This window comes from Entelurus aequoreus, linkage group LG05 (genome assembly GCF_033978785.1).
Source record: "Entelurus aequoreus isolate RoL-2023_Sb linkage group LG05, RoL_Eaeq_v1.1, whole genome shotgun sequence".
NCBI lineage: Eukaryota > Metazoa > Chordata > Actinopteri > Syngnathiformes > Syngnathidae > Entelurus > Entelurus aequoreus.
This window is the reverse complement of record NC_084735.1, coordinates 73,763,578-73,786,342: the sequence shown is the minus strand read 5'-3', so window position 1 is coordinate 73,786,342 and position 22,765 is coordinate 73,763,578. Positions and strand designations below refer to the sequence as shown.

At 42.5% G+C, this 22,765-nt stretch overlaps 1 long non-coding RNA gene across 2 annotated transcripts in view; it reads right to left on the bottom strand.

Moving 5' to 3' along the window:
* LOC133651030 (uncharacterized) overlaps positions 1–22,765 on the bottom strand; it is a 152,308-nt gene that overhangs the window by 64,390 nt on the left and 65,153 nt on the right. For both annotated transcript variants that reach the window (XR_009826358.1, XR_009826357.1), the window contains exon 2: positions 13,514–13,597. This is a non-coding gene — a long non-coding RNA (uncharacterized LOC133651030). The remainder of the gene's footprint in view (positions 1–13,513; positions 13,598–22,765) is intronic.

The window sequence follows — 22,765 nt, the reverse complement described above, 5'->3', positions numbered from 1 at the left end:
TTCATAGTTCCAGACAAGCAAAGACAAGCTTCAACCTTCAGTATCGTTTCCTCATACGATATAGTCGACTGGTGTTGTATAGCCATGTGGAGCGCTGATGCCCCACCGGGGGAGCTTGTAGAGAACTCACTTCCTGTGGTTGTGTTCTACCCTGGAGCGAGCCGTGTCCTCCACCCAACCGTCAGATATGTGCGCCCACGGGGGCATAGACTAGAAAGGGGGATGCATTGTCCGTGTGTGCAGTGGACGGCGTGTGGTGGAAGTGAGGCGTGTCGATGCCTGCGGTGTGAACATGCGAGCTGCAGAAAGAGTCGGAACGTTGGGAAGTGATGGAAATACTCTAAAAGGGACAAGGAATGGAGTATAGAATTGTCTTCCTCTTTGATGCCGACTCTCCTGGTTTCCCGGAAAAGAAGATTTGCCAACAATTGCCAAAATGAACCGAAGTCTACTCTTGACACTTTCTTGCTTACCATAAAGTGTGAGGTGGTTTGCCACCGTTACATAACTGTTGTGGGACTATTTAAAGAAAGCTAATGCACAACATGAGATTAATTTTGCCACGCCAACATGTCCGAAACTACAATTAAAGTAACCACAATTACAACCCAGCTTATTGTCAATAGTACCAATGTCTAAAAAAAACCAAAAAAAAAACCATTATGCTCCGCATTTAGGTTGGAGACTGGAAGAATGAGCAACGAGAAGTTTGTGAAAGTTCTAAAGCAGGGCTATTCAACTGGCGGCCCGGGGGCCAAATCGGTCCCTGGAATAATACCATACCGGCCCCCGAGTTCAGTTCAAACCTCGGGAGACAAATATATTTTTGCAGCATATTTCTTTAAACACTTGTGTTCTTGTTGTAGAGAGGAACTAGGACCGCTAAACACGTTGGGAGATCCTTGACATTTTAACCTAGATAGCAAACATTGAACTCTGGGGACCAAACTTGTGATTTACATAACTGAGGCGTTCCTCAAGGCACCCCTTTAAGTCCTCTCTTTTTTAGGCAACTACGTTTTTTTTCCGCATTGTGATTCATGTAACTGAGGTGTTGCTGTAGCTTGTATACTTCCAATGCTGTCAGTAGTCAATTGTTCAACTTCTGTATTTATACTCATGGTGTCCATGGATATTCTCATTCATCCAGGTCACCGTAATCTCAGGGAGTTCAATCGATCGCAACTGGACTGTTGGGTTCGTCTTAGATGACGTTTCGCCTCTCATCCAAGTAGGCTTTTTCAGTTCGTGCTCATAGACTTAGATCGGTCAGATCTAGTCTTAGATTTAGATCGGTCAGATCTAGTCTTAGATTTAGATCGGTTAGATCTTGCCCGTATGTGGGCTCTGTACCGAGGATGTCGTTGTGGCTTGTACAGCCCTTTGAGACACTTGTGATTTAGAGCTATATAAATAAACATTGATTGATTGATTGATCTAGTCTTAGACTTAGATTTGTCAGATATAGTCTTAGACCAGTGACGTGCGGTGAGGTCCATGGCTGGTGAGGCACTGACTTCATCACAGTCAGATTTACAAACATATGAACCCTAAAGCAGTGGTCCCCAACCACCGGGCTCGATTGGTACCGGGCCGCAGAAGAATTTTTTATAAATGTTTTATTTAATTGTATTTTTTATTCTTTTTATTAAATCAACATAAAAAACACAAGATACACTTACAATTAGTGCACCAACCCAAAAAACCTGGACATTTTTCAAACATTGGCGGGGTTTTTGCATGAGACTGAGCCTGCGCCTTCATTCACCAAGCTGTCTGTGCTTTTAAAAGAATTTGAGCGCTACTTCCCAACTTCAAAAGACCCACGAACTGCCAAGGAATGGATCCGCGACCCATTTGTCAACAAAGCAGATGAATCCAGCATGTCAATCAATCAATGTTTATTTATATAGCCCTAAATCACAAGTGTCTCAAAGGGCTGTACAAGCCACAACGACATCCTCGGTACAGAGCCCACATGTCTGTGCAAGAAGAAGATCAAATGCTGGAGATCGCAAATGACGGTGTTGTACCGAAATCTGTTACCCATCGGAATTTGTAACTCCAGGGGGCGATGTTCCCATGGCGTTTGTTTGATGGTTAAACGGCAAGCCCAAGGAGAAGGAGAAGAAGAACGCTTGCGTAAATGGCGTAAACTATCCTTAATGCTGAAACGTCAGTTGTCAGAATTTCAGCATTAATAAATGACACATATTCTGGAAATCAATGACTTACTTTCATTATAGTATGAGTCCATTGTATCCGCTGTTATGTGTAATTTATTAATGCTGAAATTCTGACAACAGACGTTTCAGCATTAAGGATAGTTTACGCCATTTACGTAAGCGTTCTTCTTCTCCTCCTCTTTGGGCTTGCCGTTTAACCATCAAACAAACGCCACGGGAACATCGCCCCCTGGAGTTATGAATTCCGATGGGTAACAGATTTCGGTACAACAACGGCAGCCTTAAAAGTGTATTTCAGACAAAAACTCTGCCTGTTTTCTGGGTTAAAGTCATGGCAGAATACCCCGAGATCACCACCACAGCACTGAAAACACTGTTGCCATTTCCAACATCCTATCTGTGTGAAGCGGGATTTTCTGCAGTGACAGCCACCAAAACAAAACAACGTAGCAGACTGGACATAAGCAACACACTTCGGGTGTCTTTGTCTCCCATTACCCCCAGTTGGGACCGTCTCCTTGCAGAGAAACAAGCTCAGGGCTCCCATTGATTTAGCGTTACGGTGAGTTAAAAATCTCATGCACTTTATATTCGTTTTTAATTTTGTATCTGCATCTTATTTTGAAGGCATGTAAACGTTACCATAGCAACGAAAATCAGAGCATGTGAGGGAGAGGGGAGAGGAGGAGCTTGTGAGTCGACTCGGGCACACAAACATGCAGGAGGCTTATCTGGCGGTTCAAACTGACAACTTTATTTCAGCTGTTGAAAAATAACATTCATAATGACAGTAATGTGGAATTGCTGGTTCTTGTCATTTATATGTTTTTCCACGTCATTTTTTTATTTATTTATTATGTAATGGGCAGAGAGGAAGTTACCAGAGACTTCGATGTTATACTCATGTTATGTTGTTGGCGCAATGTGCTAATAAATGTCCATATGAGTACACAGTGGATTCACGTTTATTATTTAAATTTTTTCATGACAAAAAAAAATATATACTCGTTACGTTGTTGGTGTAATGTGCCAATAAAGGTCCATATGAGTACACAGTGGATTCACGTTTATTATTTTACTTTTTTCATGACAAAACCCCCCCGGACCCCCCCGGGCCGCGGGACAAATTGTCAAGCGTTGACCGGTCCGCAGCTACAAAAACCACTGTCCTAAAGAGTATCTTATTCACCATGTGATTGGCAGCAGTTAACGGGTTATGTTTAAAAGCTCATACTAGCATTCTTTACACATACAAACTGTAGCGCATAAAAAAGCACATTTAATAAAAAAAAAACATTATTATGGTCTTACCTTTCTTGCTGGACATCCACACAGCCAGCCTTTGCGTGTGTACCACGCCGTTTAAAAAGAACGGTTCTTCTGTCCCGAAGTCAAAAGCAAACCTTTTAGCTCCGGCGTTGGTCTACCTTTAATTATTACCTCCTGCTTCGATTGAAAGTCCAGTTTAGAAAACTGTTTTATTTTACATATGTAATCCTCCATGTTTTTAATAAAAGTTCAGGCGAGAGGAAATAAACAATCGCTGCACTTATTGCTAACTGTTGCTTGTTCTCACTTTTTCTGCGGCCGAGGAATAATCTCTGGGATCAGAGGCCGGATTACTGCGAGCCTCAGCCAGTACGTCTTTTGCAGCAGTTTTATGAATGCTCAGCACAAAAAATACGTTACACACATACAGTTGTTGACAAAATACACTGTACATTATATACCTTAGCTAACTAAACTATGCCATAGTTTAGTTAGCTGATATAATTCATATAGCAATACAGTCTCACTGCACAGCAGGCCAGCAGTTAGCCGAGTCATTGCGCACAATCCATGTTGAGGCACAACTGAGTGACGTGCCTCAACTGGCTGCTGATCACCGCACCGTCTCTTCTCAATATTTGAACGGCGAATGTGAAAATAAAAATAGAAATAATCTAAAACTGGTGAAGTTTAATGGAAAATAACTTTAGTATAATCACTGGATACATATAACAATTTAATTTTTTTTTTTTTCTTTTTACATTTTTTTTCTTTCCATGATGGCAGGTGAGGCCCCGCCTCCCCTGCCTCTACTGACTGCACGTCACTGTCTTAGACTTAGATTGGTCCGACCTCGTCTTAGACTCAGATTGGTCAGATCTGATTTGATCTGACCAATATAAGTGTTTTTCCAACACTTTGAACCCTGCGGCTTATAAAAGTCTATGAACATGAACTCATGAAGCCTACTCGAATGAGAGGCGAAACGTCTTCTAAGACAAACCAAACAGTCCAGTTGCGATCGATTGAAAGCTCTGAGATTATACTAGTGGTGCTACTCAAGGTTCCATTTTAGGTCCTCTCGTTTTCATCATTTTGGCAATTCAATTGGTGGCCCGCGAGATCAGTTCGGGTAAATAATGTGGCCCCCAAAACTATTTAGTTGAAAACCCATGTTCTACATGACCGTGGTTTGACTCGGTTGTGTAATTATTAGGAAGATGCCACATTTACTACTCCTTTATTTAACGATACTGGGTGTTAAACGGTGTTAAAAGTGTGCAGCTGCAGTGTTTATGGACTTACCCATAGGTGGATTAATGACCGGGCCTACCGGGCCCAGGCCCAGGGGGCCAGAGGCCCCAAGGGGCCAGGCCAACTTGGCCCCGCGGCCGCGACCCAAGCAAAACTACTTTTGCAAAAATAATAATCTTAAGCCCCAAGGGGCCAGGCCAACTTGGCCCCGCGGCCATGATCCATAGAGGGTAAGAGGCCCCAAGGGGCCAGGTCAACATGGCCCCGCGGCCGCGACCCACGGAGGGCCAGAGGCCCCAAGGGGCCAGGCCAACATGGCCCCGCGGCCATGATCCATAGACGGTCAGAGGCCCCAAGGGGCCAGGCCAACTTGGCCCCGCGGCCACGATCCATAGAGGGTCAGAGGCCCCAGGGGGCCAGGTCAACTTGGCCCCGCGGCCACGATCCATAGACGGTCAGAGGCCCCAAGGGGCCAGGCCAACTTGGCCCCGCGGCCACGACCCACAGAAGGCCAGAGGCCCCAAAGGGCCAGGCCAACTTGGCCCCGCGGCCGCGAGCCACAGAAGGCCAGAGGCCCCAAGGGGCCAGGTCAACTTGGCCCCGCGGCCACGATCCATAGAGGGTAAGAGGCCCCAAGGGGCCAGGTCAACTTGGCCCCGCGGCCGCGACCCACAGAGGGCCTGAGGTCCTAAGGGGTCAGGCCAACTTGGCCCCGCGGCCATGATCCATAGAGGGCCAGAGGCCCCGAGGGGTCAGGCCAACTTGGCCCCGATCCATAGAGGGTCAGAGGCCCCAAGGGGCCAGGCCAACTTGGCCCCGCGGCCACGACCCACAGAGGCCCCAAGGGGCCAGGCAAAATTGGCCCCGCGGCCATGATCCACAGAGGGCCAGAGGCTCTCAATCATTATTATCAAAGCTAATTCTCAAATTGGATGGATCACACAACCTCACTCACATATTCTTTATCAATTATTAAAGGTTGTTTCTGAATTTTGATCACAGAACTTAATGCAAATATTCTTGATTGATTGACAAAGCTCATTCTCAAATTTTGATTACACAACCTTACTCTGACAAATTATCATTATCAAAAAGCTCTATCTCGAATTTGGATCACAGAATCTCACTCAAGTATTCTTAGCTGTGCCCCTCCCCCATCAAGTCTTTCATAAACCGGTCTGTTCTTTTAGAATCTCCTCATTTGGTATTTTGAACTCGTGAGAGACTGCTCAAAATTTGGTTTCCTTTCCCTCAGTTCAGACTCAGAGATAATTTGAAATCATTCAACAAGAAGTTTAACGCGCGCACACACACACACACACACACTTGAGTTGAGCATTACTTGGAAATTCTTATATTTTCCATTTTGCTGTTATTATCAGCATCTTCCCATTTTGTCCTTTTCTTTCGAGAAAGTTTACAGTCTGACATTTGTCACTGCTGTCAGTTAATAACTTTTTGGTCTTTGACCCATTTTGTCATTTTCTCGATTCGATCGTCACTGACCACTCTCTCCTGTCTGGCAGACATCGTTGCTGCCATCATAGCTAGCAAGCTGCCTGCAGCGGGTCATCCCTATGTTCCCCGTCCCTATGTTACCCGGGTCCTATGTTCCCCTCTACCGGGGAACTAAGGACCCTTTTTAAAAAAAAGGGTTCTATGTTCCCCGCTGCGGGGAACGTACAACACTTTTTCCAGAAAAGGGTTCTATGTTCCCCGCTGCTTCCAATGCGCGACTAAGTAAGACGCACGCAGACACGCATGACAGAGACGCGTTTAAGTTGTCGAAGGAAGGAAGTTCGCGTTTGAGTTGCTCTATCTGCTGCCGCACGCCCTGTGACAGGTTAGGTTTAGGGATGGTTTTGGTCAGGGCACAATTTCGCCAAAAAAGTGCTCCACAACGCCCTGTGACAGGTTAGGTTTAGGGATAGTTTTGGTCAGGGCACAATTTCGCCAAAAAAAAGTGCTCCACAACGCCCTGTGACAGGTTAGGTTTAGGGATGGTTTTGGTCAGGGCACAATTTCGCAATTTCGCCAGATACAATGCAGGGAACATAGGACCCTTTTTTAGAAAAAGGGTCCTAAGTTCCCCGGTCGCATACAAAGACCCAGGAACAACCGGGGAACATAGGACCCGGGGAACATAGGACCCGGGGAACATAGGCACGCTCCCGCCTGCAGATAGCAACATTTTGGTGTCCTTTGGGAAAATATTTAGAAAGAAGACAAAAGTACACACAGTTGTACAACTATTATCTTTATGATCTTTTTTTTGTTAGTTTCTCTGTTACTGTGTGTGGCCAATTAAGCGACTTTTGGCCATACCTGGCTGGTGACATTTAGCGACTTTCTGGTTGATGTTAAGATTAATAATAGCAACAGTTCTCTTCATCTTAATGCAATTTATTGTGTCTGTCTCTCCACATTTTGCCATTAGGTACTTTGAGCTCTTGTTGGTCAGTCACTCTAAGGTACATTGTTGCTGCCATCATAGCTAGCAAGCTGCCTGCAGATAGCGACATTTTGGTGTCCTTTGAGAAATATTAAGAAAGAAGACAAAAGTACAAGACATTGTACGATTACTATCTTTTTAAAATTATTTGTTTCACTGTGTGATTGACCGACTTTGCCGCTAGATTTCGCGTCTTTTGGCCATACCTGGCTAGCGACTAAAAACATCATTTAGCGACTTTTTGGTTGTGAAGATAAGTGGTAAAAGCAGATCTTCCTGTTGGTCTTCCCACATTTTGCCATTTGGTACTTTGCACTCTTCTTGGTCACTCCAAGGCATTTGTCCCTGCCTTCAGCTAGTCACTTGGCTCTTTTGGAATATATTTCACTGTAATTGGCTCTCTCTCTCTCTTTCTCCTCAGTACAAATCAGCCTGTTCCCTTGCCATTCATCACTGACCACTCTGCTCTCCTGTCTGTCAGACATTATTGCTGCTTGCAGATAGCTTGGGGTCCTTAGAGAAAATATCAGAAGAGAAAAGTACACAATTATCTTAATTATCTTTTTTATTCAGTCAGTCCTTCAGTGAGTCCCAGTGTGTTGGCGATTAAGCAACGTTGGCATTCAATTAGCGACTTTTGGCCATACATGGCTGGCGACTCAAAAAACTAGAAAAAAAGTACAAAAAGTTGTACAATTAATATCTTTATTATCCTTAATTCCCCTGAATCCTAGAGTGTGTTGCAATTAAGCAACTTTGCTGCTAGGTTTAGCGACTCTTGTTTTGGGCATACCTGGCTAGCGACTACAAACATTATTCAGCAACTTTTTGGCTGTTAAGATTAACGTTAATAAATTAAATCCTAATACAATTAATTGTGTTGGTCTCGCCATCTTGCTATTAGGTACTTTGAATTCTTGTTGGTCTCTGCTAAGGTATCTGGCTGTTGTCTTTGCCTTCAGTTAGTCACTTGGCTCTGGAATATATTTAACTGTACTTGGCTCTCTCTTTCTCCTCAGTACAAATCAGTCTGTTCCCTTGCCATTTAGACATTTTCTTGATTGGATCATCACTGACCACTCTGCTCTCCTGCTGTCTATCAGACATTGTTGCTCCCATCATAGCTAGCAAGCTGCCTTGGTGTCCTTTGTGAAAATATTTAGATAGAAGACTAAAGTGCACAAAGGTGTACAATTATTATCTTTTCAAAATATTTGTTTCACTGTCAGTGTGATTGACCGACTTTGCCGCTAGATTTCGCGTCTTTTGGCCATACCTGGCTAGCGACTGAAAACATCATTTAGCAACTTTTTGGTTGTGAAGATAAGAGGTAAAAGCAGATCTGCCTGTTGGTCTTTCCACATTTTGCCATTTGGTACTTTGCACTCTTGTTGGTCACTCCAAGGCATTTGTCCCTGCCTTCAGCTAGTCACTTGGCTCTTTTGGAATATATTTCACTGTAATTGGCTCTCTCTCTCTTTCTCCTCAGTACAAATCAGTCTGTTCCCTTGCCATTTAGACATTTTCTTGATTCGATCATCACTGACCACTCTGCTCTCCTGCTGTCTATCAGACGAATCAGTTGATTCTCTGCTCTCAATTGTCTATGCTAGTAAGCTGTTATTCTCTGCTTTGGAGTGTTGATGCTGGGTTGCTAGTTTTCTAAATCACCTCACACACTTGAAGGAAGCAGCACCGATCATAAACACACAAACAAACTCACACACACACACACACACACACACACACACACACACACACACACACACACACACACACACACACACACACACACACACACACATAGTTGGTTTATCTGTTGTGATAGGCAAAGAGCCAATGTGCAAAGAAAGAAGGGAAATATGGATCATAAACGTTTAAGTGGAGGAGCTAGAAAAAAAATTCAGCAAGAAAAGAAAAAAAAGGAATCAGTTTTACTTGAGAGTGTTCCAAATATCTCCAGCTTCTTCAGTACAAAGACATCTGCTGAAAGCAATTCTATAAATGCTACTGCAAATTCAGCTAAGGTTAGCAATGCACCTGAGCTAGCATGTAGCTCCCAAGATCCTGAGACCACTACAAGTGTAGACACTGAACCAAATGCTTCTGATGCTTATGATTCAACCAATTCAGCAGTAGCCAGTTGCTCGGATGAATGTGAGGTCACTGCACCTCTGGACAGCATAGAAAATGAGCTGAATCTTTCTTCAACACCATCTACAGTGACAACTCTACCTAGTGATCCCGCTAAATGGGCTGAGACCCTCACTGAGTCAATGAAGGAAGTTCTTATTCAAAGAGGTGCAAAATCATTTCACAACTGTCACAGCCATTATCCAGCTTCTGTGAGGAACAGTGGGCTAGGAGGCAAAACCCGATGCCTAAACAATGAACATTTTACTTCACACTTGCCCAATGGACAACGAGTACAAAGAGAGTGGCTGATGTACTCTCCCTCTACTGGTAATGTTTACTGCTTTGCATGCAAACTGTTTTCCCCAAAAACGCATTCTTTTGTGACAGGCTATTGTGATTGGAAACACTCAGAAAGATTTGGTGAACATGAGCGAAGTGCTGAGCACATAACCTGCATGCAAGCAGTCTTGAACCGCGCCAAAGGTGCCACAGTTGATGCAGACCTGTTCAAACAGTTTCAGGCAGAGAGCAGCTATTGGAGGCAGGTGTTACAAAGAGTTGTTGCAGTCATTAAATTCCTTGCAGAAAGGGGCCTTGCATTTAGGGGTAAAAATGAATCGTTAGGGTCTCCTCTCAATGGGAACTACCTTGGTATTCTGGAGGTCCTGGCTGAATTTGATCCCTTTCTAAAGGATCACATCAGAAAGTTTGGGCAGATGGGTCGAGGTAATACCTCATATCTGTCCTCCACCATTTGTGAGGAATTCATTGAATTGATGGGTGCAAAAACCAAACAGGCTATAGCAGATGAACTGCAAGCAAGCAAATACTACTCTATCATTGTGGATTCAACCCCAGATTTATCTCATGTGGACCAATTGACATTCATATTCCGTTTTGTTAGCAAAGAGGGCAGTGTTGTTGAACACTTTGTGGGTTTTGAGCCCATTACTAGCCATACAGGTGAAAGTTTGGCTAACTGTGTCATGTCTGTGTTGGAAAATCTAGGGTTAGAGCTGTCAAATTGCAGGGGGCAGGCTTATGATAATGCCAGCAACATGTCAGGGAGGTATAATGGGTTGCAGGCTCACTTAAAGAAAAGCAACCCATTAATACACTATATTCCATGTGCAGCTCACTCTTTGAATTTGGTGGGAGTCAACAGCATTGACAGATGTGGAAATGAAGTCTCTAAGTATTTTGACTTGATTCAGTCTATTTACAACTTCACAACTGCATCCACACACCGATGGGACAGGGTATTTGGCAATTCCAACATAGATCTCACACTTAAAGCTTTATCCAACACGCGTTGGAGTTGCCGTGCAGAATCTACCAAAGCACTGTGGCAGAACTACAGTAAAATAAAAGCAGCACTACAGGTTATTTCCACTGATGACACAGAGAAACGAGACACACGAACTGAAGCTGACAGTCTAGTGCGGAAGCTGGATTCACTTGAGATGGCCTTCATGGCAGGCTTTTGGGACACTGTTCTGTCCAGATTTCAGGCCACAAGTCTGCAACTTCAGAAAGCAGACATGGACCTTGGTACAGCAGTTAGATTGCTGGAATCTCTGCGCACCTTTGTTCTCTCCCAAAGAGATCTATTTGATCATTTTGAGCAGAAAGCCTTAAACATGTTGGGTGGCACCCCATCTTACAGGGCTGAACGGACGAGGAAACGTAAAAAGTTTGCTGATGAATCAGCATCCCCAGATGTTGTGCTTGAGGGAAGGCAACTGTTTCAAATAGAGACATTTATTGCCTCTATTGATCAACTGAGTTCAAGCCTTAATCACCGTCTGGAGGCCTACAAACATCTGAACAATTTGTTCAGTGTCCTTTTCTCTTTGGATACAGAGTCCAATGCTTCAGTCCTTCACAAGGCCAAGATTCTCACTGAATCATACCCATCTGACCTCAATGAAAGTCTTGGACAGGAGCTTATACAGTTCAAATCTTTTATACAGCTCAACAACACTGATGAGGAGAGGACCCCTTCAGGACTGCTCAAAACAATAATACATTTTGGACTACAGCCTACGTTTCCTAATACATACATTGCGCTACAGATTTTTCTCACTCTACCGGTCAGTAACTGTGAGGGAGAACGCTCATTCTCTCTTTTGTCAAGAGTAAAAAATGAGCTGCGCACAAGAATGACTCAGAAAAGATTAAATGCGTTATCTCTAATGGCAATTGAGAGTGAGCTGACAAGAGAGTTGGACTTCAATGATGTGGTGGATGATTTTGCAAAATTGAAAGCACGAAAGAAACCCCTTGCTTAAAGGTGCACTGTGTAAGATTTGTAGGTTATTTCCAGAACTCACCCATTCACTAATGTTAGGCTACCTGTTTTCATGAATACTTACCACCACCATAAAATTCTAAGTATCCATTATGACTTGGAGAATTGCACTTTTGCCATTTCTGGGAAGTGTCACCTGGATTGTGAAGATAGGATTGACTTTAGGCAGAAGCTTGGTGCTTTCTCTGGCAAACTGAACCTCAAGCTTCATTCTCTGCAGCTTTGCATTCTTGTGCAGACTTTCATCCACAAGGAACTTTTCAACTTCCCCACTATCGTGAAGGGGCCATCAAAAGATTTCAGTGTGTCCAGCATGTCTAGTCTCTTACTCTCCTTTCTTTGAGCCATCTCTTGTTTCTCATCTGCCCTACTCTCGAATTTTGCCTTCATGAATTTACTCCAGTTGAGTTCAACCTCCCTTTTTGCTTGTGCTGCTGCCTTGAAACCTCTGAAGCTCCTGGCTCTTCTGTAAAATTATTGACCTATTGACTGCGTTCAGTGTGCCCAACTTCTTCAGTTTGTAGTCCACCTTGCCACATTGTCTCTCCATCCCAATGTTGTGCACAGGGGTGCCATCAATGTTACTAGCCTGTTCACTGACAGGGTCCATTGGGAAGGTCTCCTCATCCATCCTCTGCCTGGCCAGGACAGTCTTCAGATGGGGCAGCATGAGATCTGTCAGCTGCTTCACTTCATCCAAGTATTCGGCAGCCACGTCTGACACTGAGTTCAGGACATGTCCAGTGCCTGTCCAGCCACTATAGCATTCTTGGAAATGGGCTATCTTGACCTGCATGCAGCCCTTGTACCATGAACTGGCCTACACCTTTCTTTGTGGTGCTCTCCGATGCATGTTATCATTTTACCTTTCTCCTTCTCCTCAAGCTTAACCACAAATAGATACAGACTTTGAGCCTCAATTTGCTGCACAGCTGCCGTTATGCCAATGTGTTTTCCTAAGATATTATTTTATTTTTAATGATAGAAGGGAGGAAAAGGGGGCAAAAATCATGTCCGATTTAGTTTTTTGGGTGGGTTGGGGGGTTTATTTCATGATAGCTACCAACTTCCAATACATAATATCTCTCAAATGACCCAATGCACCATCACTGAAGTGGGCGTAATCATTTTCAAAAATGTTTATTTTTAGGCCATTTATCCCCTCCCCCTGTGTCTGTGTGAAACCTGTGCTTGTCAGTGTCTGTGTGGTATACCTAATAGTGTGTGTGCAGTATGCGCACTCTTCTGTACAGTACAGTGTGCATGTCTGTTCACAGTATACAGTATTTCTTGCATAGTGCGTGCGTGTGTGTGCGCCCACACGCGCGGGGGGTTGAGGGGCCAAGACCATGTCAGGCCCAGGGGGCCAAAATTTCTTAATCCGCCCCTGGACTTACCAAAAACGTTTGATGCAATTAATCATAACACACTAAATAGATTGGAACAGTATGGCATCAGAAGGTTGGTCTTGAACTGGGTAAGAACCTAACCAACAGGAAGCAACGTCAGCAGCTTTAAATATATCTTGCGGCATACCCCAGGGATACACGTACACTTACAAAGGATTTGGTAGGGTCATTGAGTAGTTTGCATACGCAGGACGTTTCTTGCACACTATTTGGATACAATCAGGCATTAGGAAGATTGGGAGAAGAGGAAGAGGAAAGCATATTGACTAAAACCTCACAGCTCCTCACAGGTTCTTTTGTTTATCAAGAGCCACCTTCTCCATTGTTCACCCTCTCAAAGTTGTATGGCAATGAGAGAACAGAGAGCACAAAAGGAAACAAAAAAAAAAACAAAGAGGCTTTTAACAGGATTAGAACAAAGGAGGATTACTACAAAACGGCGAATGCATGTTAGGGAGGGGAAGGAGACGTACGGGGAAAGCGATAATGGGGTTACCTGCTCCGAGTCCAATGAACGGCGATGTCCCTTGATATGGAAATGAGCAGGATGAATGTTTGATGGCTGCCAAGGCGGAACCTCCTGCAAGGGCCAACAAAGCATGAAATATACATTACAACTTCAGGCATTGTGTTGGCATCCAAACGTGTGAGGAGTCATGCACGTGCACGCACAGACACACACACACACACACACACACACACACACACACACACAAACTGACAATGGCAGTTTTGGAAAACTGAAGATTGAAGAACAGATGATGCAATTCGAGTCTCACTGACTTAGTTTCCATGCACTTAATTAGTCTGATTTCACAATTAATTTATATTTTCATACTTAGATGTGAAGTCCCAGTGTCCATGCACACTCTAATGCAGTGCTTCTTAATTAATTTGTTACACCCCCACACTTGAGATGAAAACATTCAGCGCCCCCCTCACTCTCTGCCGCACCTAGAAAGAGCATAACTTGTATATAAAACTGTTGTAACTACACCTCTGCATAACACTGTATCTGTCAGGTAGTGTTGGTGACGGACCCCAAAATGCAGAGATGGCAGGCTTGATGCAGGAAAACATGATTTGAATGTCCAAATAAAATGCAGGAAAACAAGAATCAGGAACCAGGAACCAGGACCCAGGCAAAAGGGAACCAGCAAACAGAAAACAGTATACAAAAGACGAGGAACCAGGGAGAACTGGAGACCGCAAACAGTCCACAGCATACAATAACTCCAGCACTGACTGGAGGGCGAGGCAGGTATAAATAGTAGCCTGATTGGCAATTGCCACCAGGTGTGCCAGACTGCCAATCAGCTAAAGGTGAGGGAAACAAGCGCTCATGGAGATGTGCAGGAAAAATAAACCAAATTAAGAGCGCTGACAGGAAATAAAACACAAACACAGAGGAAAAAACAAAACATAACCAAACTGTCAGTGACAAGCCTGACAGTATCCTTTATAACATTAAAGGGAAAATAAATCAATATAGATCAACTTACAGCAAAGAATAACTTAATTATTAACGGAAAATATTTGAAGTTCAACAATTTGCCTGAAATTCCAAAAAATAATTACCGTGAATTCCGAACTATACGCTGCTACGTTTTTCCTACGCTTTGCACCCTGCGGCTTATAAAACGGTGCAGCTAATTTACAGATGTTTCTTTGCTGACGGCGAAAGTGCAAATAGTTATCCACAAAAAAAAAAAAAAAAGCAAAGACACTGAAAAGGTGTGTTATTCTTGGTGCTATGGCGCCATCTTTTGGACAAGTTCACTCACTGCAGTGCCCTTCGGTTTAGAGATTTCAACTGGAAGTAGAAGTGCCGTTTCGTCTTGTAACCGTCCATAGCGTTTTTACTCGTATGGATTCTTCATTCATCACTCCGAGGAACTTTTGTAAGTTTTACAATATAACAAAAACTGTTTATACTTATTAAACCATTCAATGTGTGATGTCTGTAGGAGTGTTTTCATGAATATTTTTTACGTGCTATCGTAAAATAGTCAAGAATATGTTTAGTTACATGACCCAATCCAAACATTTCCTAGTCATGGTGCAGAAAAAAATAAATAAATCCACCAGTACACAACTTTAACAAATATGGTCACACATAACACAACCTGCTCATTGAAGTTTGTGGATATCATAAAAAAACGTCCAATCAACATAAAAAAATCAAAATGACACCATTACAAGGGATGATGGGAAAAATGCCAAACACTCTCGTCACACCTATCTATGTTTGGTGCATTTTAGCTGCTTGATTAAAAAGAGGTTGTAACAAAAGTAAACAAGGAGGTAGGAGTTGAACCTTCACATACTCTTAATAACCAATTATAATAATTATCGACCCCGAGAGAGACAATCGGTAGAAAATGGATGGCTGGATCAATTATATATATATACACATACTAGGGTTGTCCCGATATCAATATTTTGGTACCGGTACCAAAATGTATTTCGATACTTTTCGATACTTTTCTAAATGAAGGGCACCACAAAAATGGCATTATTGGCTTTATTTTAACAAAAAATCTTAGGGTACATTAAACATATGTTTCTTATTGCAATCGAATAACAATTTTGTCCTTAAATAAAATAGTGAACATACTAGACAACTTGTCTTTTATTAGTAAGTAAACAAAGGTTCCTAATTAGTCTGCTGAGGTATGCAGTAACATATTGTGTCATTTCTCATTCTAATATTTTGTCAAAATTATGGAGGCACAAACTGTAAACATTGATTATTAATCCATGTTTTCATTTACTGTTAATATCTGCTTACTTTCCATTTCAACATGTTCTATCCACACTTCTGTTAAAATGTAATAACTTATTCTTCTGTTGTTATTCAAAGTCCTCATGTGTCCAGGGACGTATTTCCCAAGTTTATGAACATAATATGAATTTTAAAAAAAAAGGAAAAATATGTTTTGACAATAATAAATAACGATGTTATCATAGTATTGACTAGATACGCTCTTGTACTTGATATCATTACAGTGGATGTCAGGTGTAGATCCACCCATGACATTTGTTTACATTCAGGAACGGCGTCATTAGCGGCGACGCCGGTGAGCTACGGTGTGTAGTGAAGCATGTTTAGCTATTCCTCGTCCTGCAGGGATGATACTTGTACGAAACGTAATGTATTTGTCTCCATGGAGGCGAGGATTAGTGATTTAGAAGTAGCTAAAACACTGCAGACTGCGGATGGATGTTAGTTGCTTGCGAGCGAGCCATGTCCTAAAGCAGCTCTTCCTGAGGGCGTTTCAGTGTTATAGCTTCACCTTTATTGTTAGTTTTTAGGCCAAAATGCGTCCGTTCTCTCCCTTTTCTTTCTACACACATTATCTGTTTGTAAGTACTCTGTGATTGTGCGCTGCCGAACATGCGCCTCTACTCGTAAAACCAGCGATGTCTTGACGTGACGACGCGCAGTCATGCCTTTAAAAAAAAACAACCAAAAAAACATGGGGAACCGGTACTTTTCAAACAGAGCATAGTACCGTTTTTGATTCATTAGTACCGCGATGCTATACTAGTACCGGTATACTGTACAACCCTAATACATACATACATATACATACATGCATACAGTGACTTTGCATGTAGGCCGCTTTCAGCCCCCGGCCAAGTTTTTTAAGCCCTTACAGCTACTAAAAGTGCTAACTGCCAGTAACATGAAGACGCGCGGCAACCCGTACATTTCACAAAATGGAGGCCACAGAATAGTTCCATTTCAAAAAGAGAGGTAAAACAAAAGTAGCAAACAGAAGGAAAATTGATAAATAAATAACGTGACAACGTCAGACAAGCAGAAATTCACAGAGCCATGTTTGTTTACAGCGGAAGTCATTGTTTCTTCTTCGTCTACTTGTGTATGTGCTGTGCATGTCAAGATGAAGTATTCCGATTTAAGGTGTGACGCATGAAAATGCACTTCAAAAATCGGATATTTCTTTTCAGGGTCCATGTACATGGTAACATTCTAATCCGAATTACGATCAGCGTACAAAACAACCCGCGTAATAAACTACTCTATCTTCCCGCATAGTATATTCTATTCTATTATTACGCGAAATCCAGTGTCCAAAACAAGAATCCCATGTGTTGGAGACTCTGTCTTGGCAGTGAAATAAGCCACCACGGGGCATAAGAAAGTTTGAGTAAAGAATTGATTGATTGATTGATTGAGACTTTTATTAATAGATTGCACAGTGAAGTACATATTCCGTACAATTGACCACTAAATGGTAACACCCGAATAAGTTTTTCAACTTGTTTAAGTCGGGGTCCACTTAAATTGATTCATGATACAGATATATACTATCATATATACTATCATCATAATACAGTCATCACACAAGATAATCACATTGAATTATTTACATTATTTACAATCAGGGGTGTGGAGGGGGGTGGGGGGTATGGACATCAAGTAGTGGACATAGAGAGAGAGAGAGAGAGAGAGAGAGAGAGAGAGAGAGAGAGAGAGAGAGAGAGAGAGAGAGAGAGAGATATCAGAAGGCATAAGAAAAAGAAAAAGTATCTGCATTTGATTGTTTACATTTGATTATTAGCAATCCTGGGAGGGTGTTAGTTTAGGGTTGTAGCTGCCTGGAGGTGAACTTTTATTGCGGTTTTGAAGGAGGATAGAGATGCCCTTTCTTTTATACCTGTTGGGAGCGCATTCCACATTGATGTGGCATAGAAAGAGAATGAGTTAAGACCTTTGTTAGTTCGGAATCTGGGTTTAACGTGGTTAGTGGAGCACCCCCTGGTGTTGTGGTTATGGCGGTCATTTACGTTAAGGAAGTAGTTTGACATGTACTTCGGTATCAGGGAGGTGTAGCGGATTTTATAGACTAGGCTCAGTGCAAGTTGTTTAACTCTGTCCTCCACCTTGAGCCAGCCCACTTTAGAGAAGTGGGTAGGAGTGAGGTGGGATCTGGGGTGGAGGTCTAGAAGTAACCTGACTAGCTTGTTCTGAGATGTTTGGAGTTTAGATTTGAGGGTTTTGGAGGTGCTAGGGTACCAGGAGGTGCATGCATAATCGAAAAAGGGTTGAACGAGAGTTCCCGCCAGAATCCTCAAGGTGCTTTTGTTGACCAGAGAGGAAATTCTGTAGAGAAATCTCGTTCGTTGGTTAACCTTTTTGATTACCTTGGTTGCCATTTTGTCACAGGAAAGGTTAGCCTCTAGAATGGAACCTAGGTAGGTGACCTCATCTTTCCTGGTGATGACACTGTCACCTACTTTTATGTTGAAGTCATTGACTCTCTTAAGTTTGATGTGGGACCCAAACAGGATGGATTCTGTTTTACCCAAGTGGATGGATAGCTTGTTGTCAGCGAGCCAGGTGCAAGTTCTACACAGCTCAGCAATGAGGATTTTCTCCACCTGTGACTTGTCCTTGTCTGATACCAGCAAGGCAGAGTCATCAGAAGTTGAGAAACACTGTCAAATGCATACAAATCGGCCTATGGCGTACCTTTTGAAACTGAGTATTACCCGAGGTACCACTGTATGGGAAGGTGGAGCAACAGAAGCTTCTACCTGGTCATGTGACCGTTTCTGGGCACACTTGTTCCTAGGCAGAGTTCATGGGCCTCTTTCATAACTTTCCCATCGACCAAAGAACACCAAAGGAACAGGAACCAACACTGGAAGCGACACACAAAAAAACGTGCATTAACGTTTTGCAATTAATTCTAAAGCAGGAACAAAACCCTGCTGACCAATCAGCTCCTTTCCTAAACGGTCTTTCTTCCTCTGTCTCGTTTCGTCGTCCCTGTCACTTCTTGATTGATGTTTTCCGTTAAGCCTAAAATGTGTGCGTTTCTTTCCCGCCTCGTTCTCTCCGCTGAGCCGTCGTCTTCGTAAAAAGCGCCGAGCGTGACAGTTCATCATCCCCCTCCTTGTCGTTCGATTTCGCCTGAAAGTCTTTCGAAGACGCCGCCGCCGCCGCCGCCGTCCCCTATCGTATCAATCACGCCTGCCTCTTAATCTGCTCTCTCATCTTAATTGCATTTCCTCCTCTACAATCTGACTTTTCACTCAAAGCGCAAACAATTCGCCCTCTCCGCCAGCTGAGGCGGCGCCCTCCAAACTTCACGCCGGTGGCCGCCGGCAACAAGGATTACACCGAAGCCTTTGAAGAGAAGTTGCTCTTGACTGGTTTTTTTTTGCAGAAAACAACCGCTTTGTCGACGACATGAACCACCTAAGAGGGGACCTTCATATTTTCTGATTGTCGTTGCAGCCTTGGCTTATTGTCCATTTGTGACATCAAGGACTTGAAGGACTTACTCATGTGGGCATTTCAAGTACATGCTCTCTGCTAGGCTCCCCACACACAATACATTGATACAATGTTGCTCATACGTACATGTCCTTTAAAACAGACTTATAAACAACGTTGGAAAATGGTTGTGTTTGGAAATTGAGACAACGTTGATGTCCAACGTTGGATCCACATTGTTGGTTGGGAAAGGACCACATTTCAAAGGTCACAACCTGACTTTGAATACAGTTTTTTTCCATTTGCTTACACACAATTTTACTAACTGTGTGTCTTTTTTCCAATAGGATTTACACACTTTTCCAAACACCACATTCAATTTTCTTAATTCCTACATTAGTCGCAAAATGACACACTTTGGTCAAAACATATGCCCATTCATCAAAATAAAGCAAGCATTTGTAAAAATGCAGTTTTATTGTCATCTCACTCACACAGACTTCAAATGATAAGACACTATTGGAGTGAATTTCCCAGAACTGTGATAAATACAAAACACATTTGTAAAAAAAAACTATTTTACTATAGGAAATCACATGTTTGGGGCATTTTGCCCGAACCTTTTAGCTTATGTGATGAATGATTACTGTCACTTGACAAAATATATTGGCAAATCCACAGCAATCGTCATTGTTTACTTTGAAGTGGGCCTATATCAGTGGTGTCCAAAGTGCGGCCCGGGGACCATTTGCGGCCCGCAGTTAGTTGTTTACCGGCCTGCCACACATTCTGGAAATACTACTGTAAAAATAAAAAAGAACATTAAAAAAATTGGAATGAGGTGAAATCTAACGAGAAAAAGTTGCAATGTTGACACAAAAGCTGCCATGCAGGCTGTTTTTTTTTTCTTTTGTCTTTCTTTATTTTTCTTTTTTTTGCCATTGCTCAAAAAAAAAAAAAAGACAAAAAAATCCATGTTATAATGAATTATTTTCAGGGCTCCAATTACTTCAAATATTTCACTTTAAAATGTTTTATGTGGTAAATATTGCATATATTGTGTAGTAGCCATATAAAAACATCAAAGTTTTCTTTGACAAAAGTGCATAAAACAAACAAAATAATTGTTCCAGCATAAAATCGACAGATATATCTGAAGTTGATCTTGTAACTTAAGTGTTGAAAGTAAAAGAAAAACCTAATAAAAATGTATCACTTTATGAGTGGGGCACCTTTTGGATCCCAAATATATTTAGTGATTTTTTTATTGATCTTTTTACTGTGATTACTCAAAAATATGAAATAATTAAAATCAATGGTGTCCTGCATTATTGATATTTTAGGGCTCTAATTACCAAATACTGCATATTTCAGTTTTACTATAAAAAAAACTAAGTTGTTTTTGACAGAAAAGCCATGAAACATTTTTTTTAATTTGTATTACTTTATATCAACTTGAAGTTGATATAGAGAATTACTGTAAGTGTTAAATAATTTAAAAAATAATAATAATCTGACTTATTTTTAACATTTTAATGACTGAGACCCTTTATGGTCCCCGGGACCACTAAAGGTAAAATAAATAAAAAATTCATATATTTTGTTATGGTTTGAAAATGAAAAATATCAAAATGGCCCCCACATGCTTTAATTTTTCAGTGTGCGGCTCTCAGTGGAAAAAGTTTGGACATCCCTGGCCTATATGTAAGGACCTAAAGAGAAAGTAAAAATATCCTGTAATCTTTCCAAGAACTGCTCAACAATGATGCTGCAAACTTCAAATATTTATTTTTACCACAGTCAGGTAAAAGTAACATATCACAGTAGTCAACAATGACATGCAGTACAAATTAAAATCCGAGCCAAATAAAAAAGTTTGAAAAAAAATCTGGAGATAACTAAATATTACAGCATAGAGTATAGGCTACATGTGCAGACTTAGGCCACAGCAGGGTATGAAAAAAAATCTGGAGATAACGATGTGTTTATCACAACCCTAGTGTGAGTAAAGTGTGAAAATGGGTGTATCGCAATCGTTATCTGTGTGCAAGATGTGAAGATGTGTGTATCACAATCATTATATGTGTGCAAAATGGGAAGGTGTGTGTAAAGCATTGTGTGTAATTTTTCGCAAAAACTGTAAAGGAGAGTCTATGCCTAAAATTTGGCAAACCTGCACAGTGGTTTTGTTTACTGTGTGTAGACTTTGTTAACTGTGTGAACATTTTTAATTTAGTGTGTAAGCAATTGGAAAAACTTTAAATGTTGTCAAAAAGCATGTTGTTTCAACGTTGTATTTGTGTTGTAAAATATTGGTTGGGAAATTACCAAAATTCAAAGGTCAGATCAACGTCAGAACCCAACATTGATAAACATTGTCAAAAAGCACGTTGTTCCTACGTTAGGTTTGAGTTGCTCAATGTCAGGACCAAATTCAACAAGTTCTCAACGTTGCTTTAATGTCTTGTGCCTCTTTTCTGCTACGCCTGGAGCCCCCAGTTTTACGGCGCCTTCCATTTGCACTGAGAATTCAGGATATCCAAGTCCCTGGTCGGAATTTCAACTGGAATGCTCCTCAAGGTCGGATTTACTAGTCGGAAAATTGGAGCATTCTCACCACCCCCGAGTGGACTTCAAAAGGTGGCTGCTCCGAATGTAAACAATACAGCAGTAAGGGGATTCGTCGTGGTTTACCTGACACACGAAACGTGACAAATTTGGGGCTTCATATTGGGACCACTTATGATAAATAAATGGGTTAAACTGGTTTAATCACAGGACTTGACTACAGGCCAGTGGCGCTAACATCTGTGGTCATGAAGTCCTTTGAGCGCTTGGTCCTGCCCCACCTCAAGGACATCATCGCCCCCCCTCCTGGACCCACTGCAGTTTGCCTACAGAGCCAACAGGTCTGTGGATGATGCAGTGAACCTGGCCCTCCACTTCATCCTGGAGCATCTGGACTCCCCAGGAACCTACGCCAGGATCCTGTTTGTGGACTTCAGCTCTGCTTTCAACACCATCCTCCCTGGACTGCTACGAGACAAGCTCTACCATCTCAGCGTGCCCGACTCCCTCTGCAGTTGGATCAATGACTTCCTGACGGACCGAAGACAGCACCTGTGGCTGGGCAGTTGAACCACGAACACTGGTACTCCTCAGGGCTGTGTACTCTCCCCCTGGCTCTTCTCCCTGTATACAAACTGCTGCACCTCCAGTCACCAATCCGTAAAGCTGCTCAAGTTTGCGGACGACACCACCCTCATCGGGCTCATCTCGGATGGCGACGAGTCCGCCTACAGGAGAGAGGTGGACCGGCTGGCGTCCAGGTGCAGCCTCAACAACCTGGAGCTGAACGCCCAGACACCAGTGGAGATGATCATGGACTTCAGGAATGTCACAGCCCCACCATCCCCCCCTCACCCTGATTGACTCTCCCACCCCCGTCTCCATTGTGGACTCTTTCCGTTTCTTGGGCACCACCATCACCCAGGACCT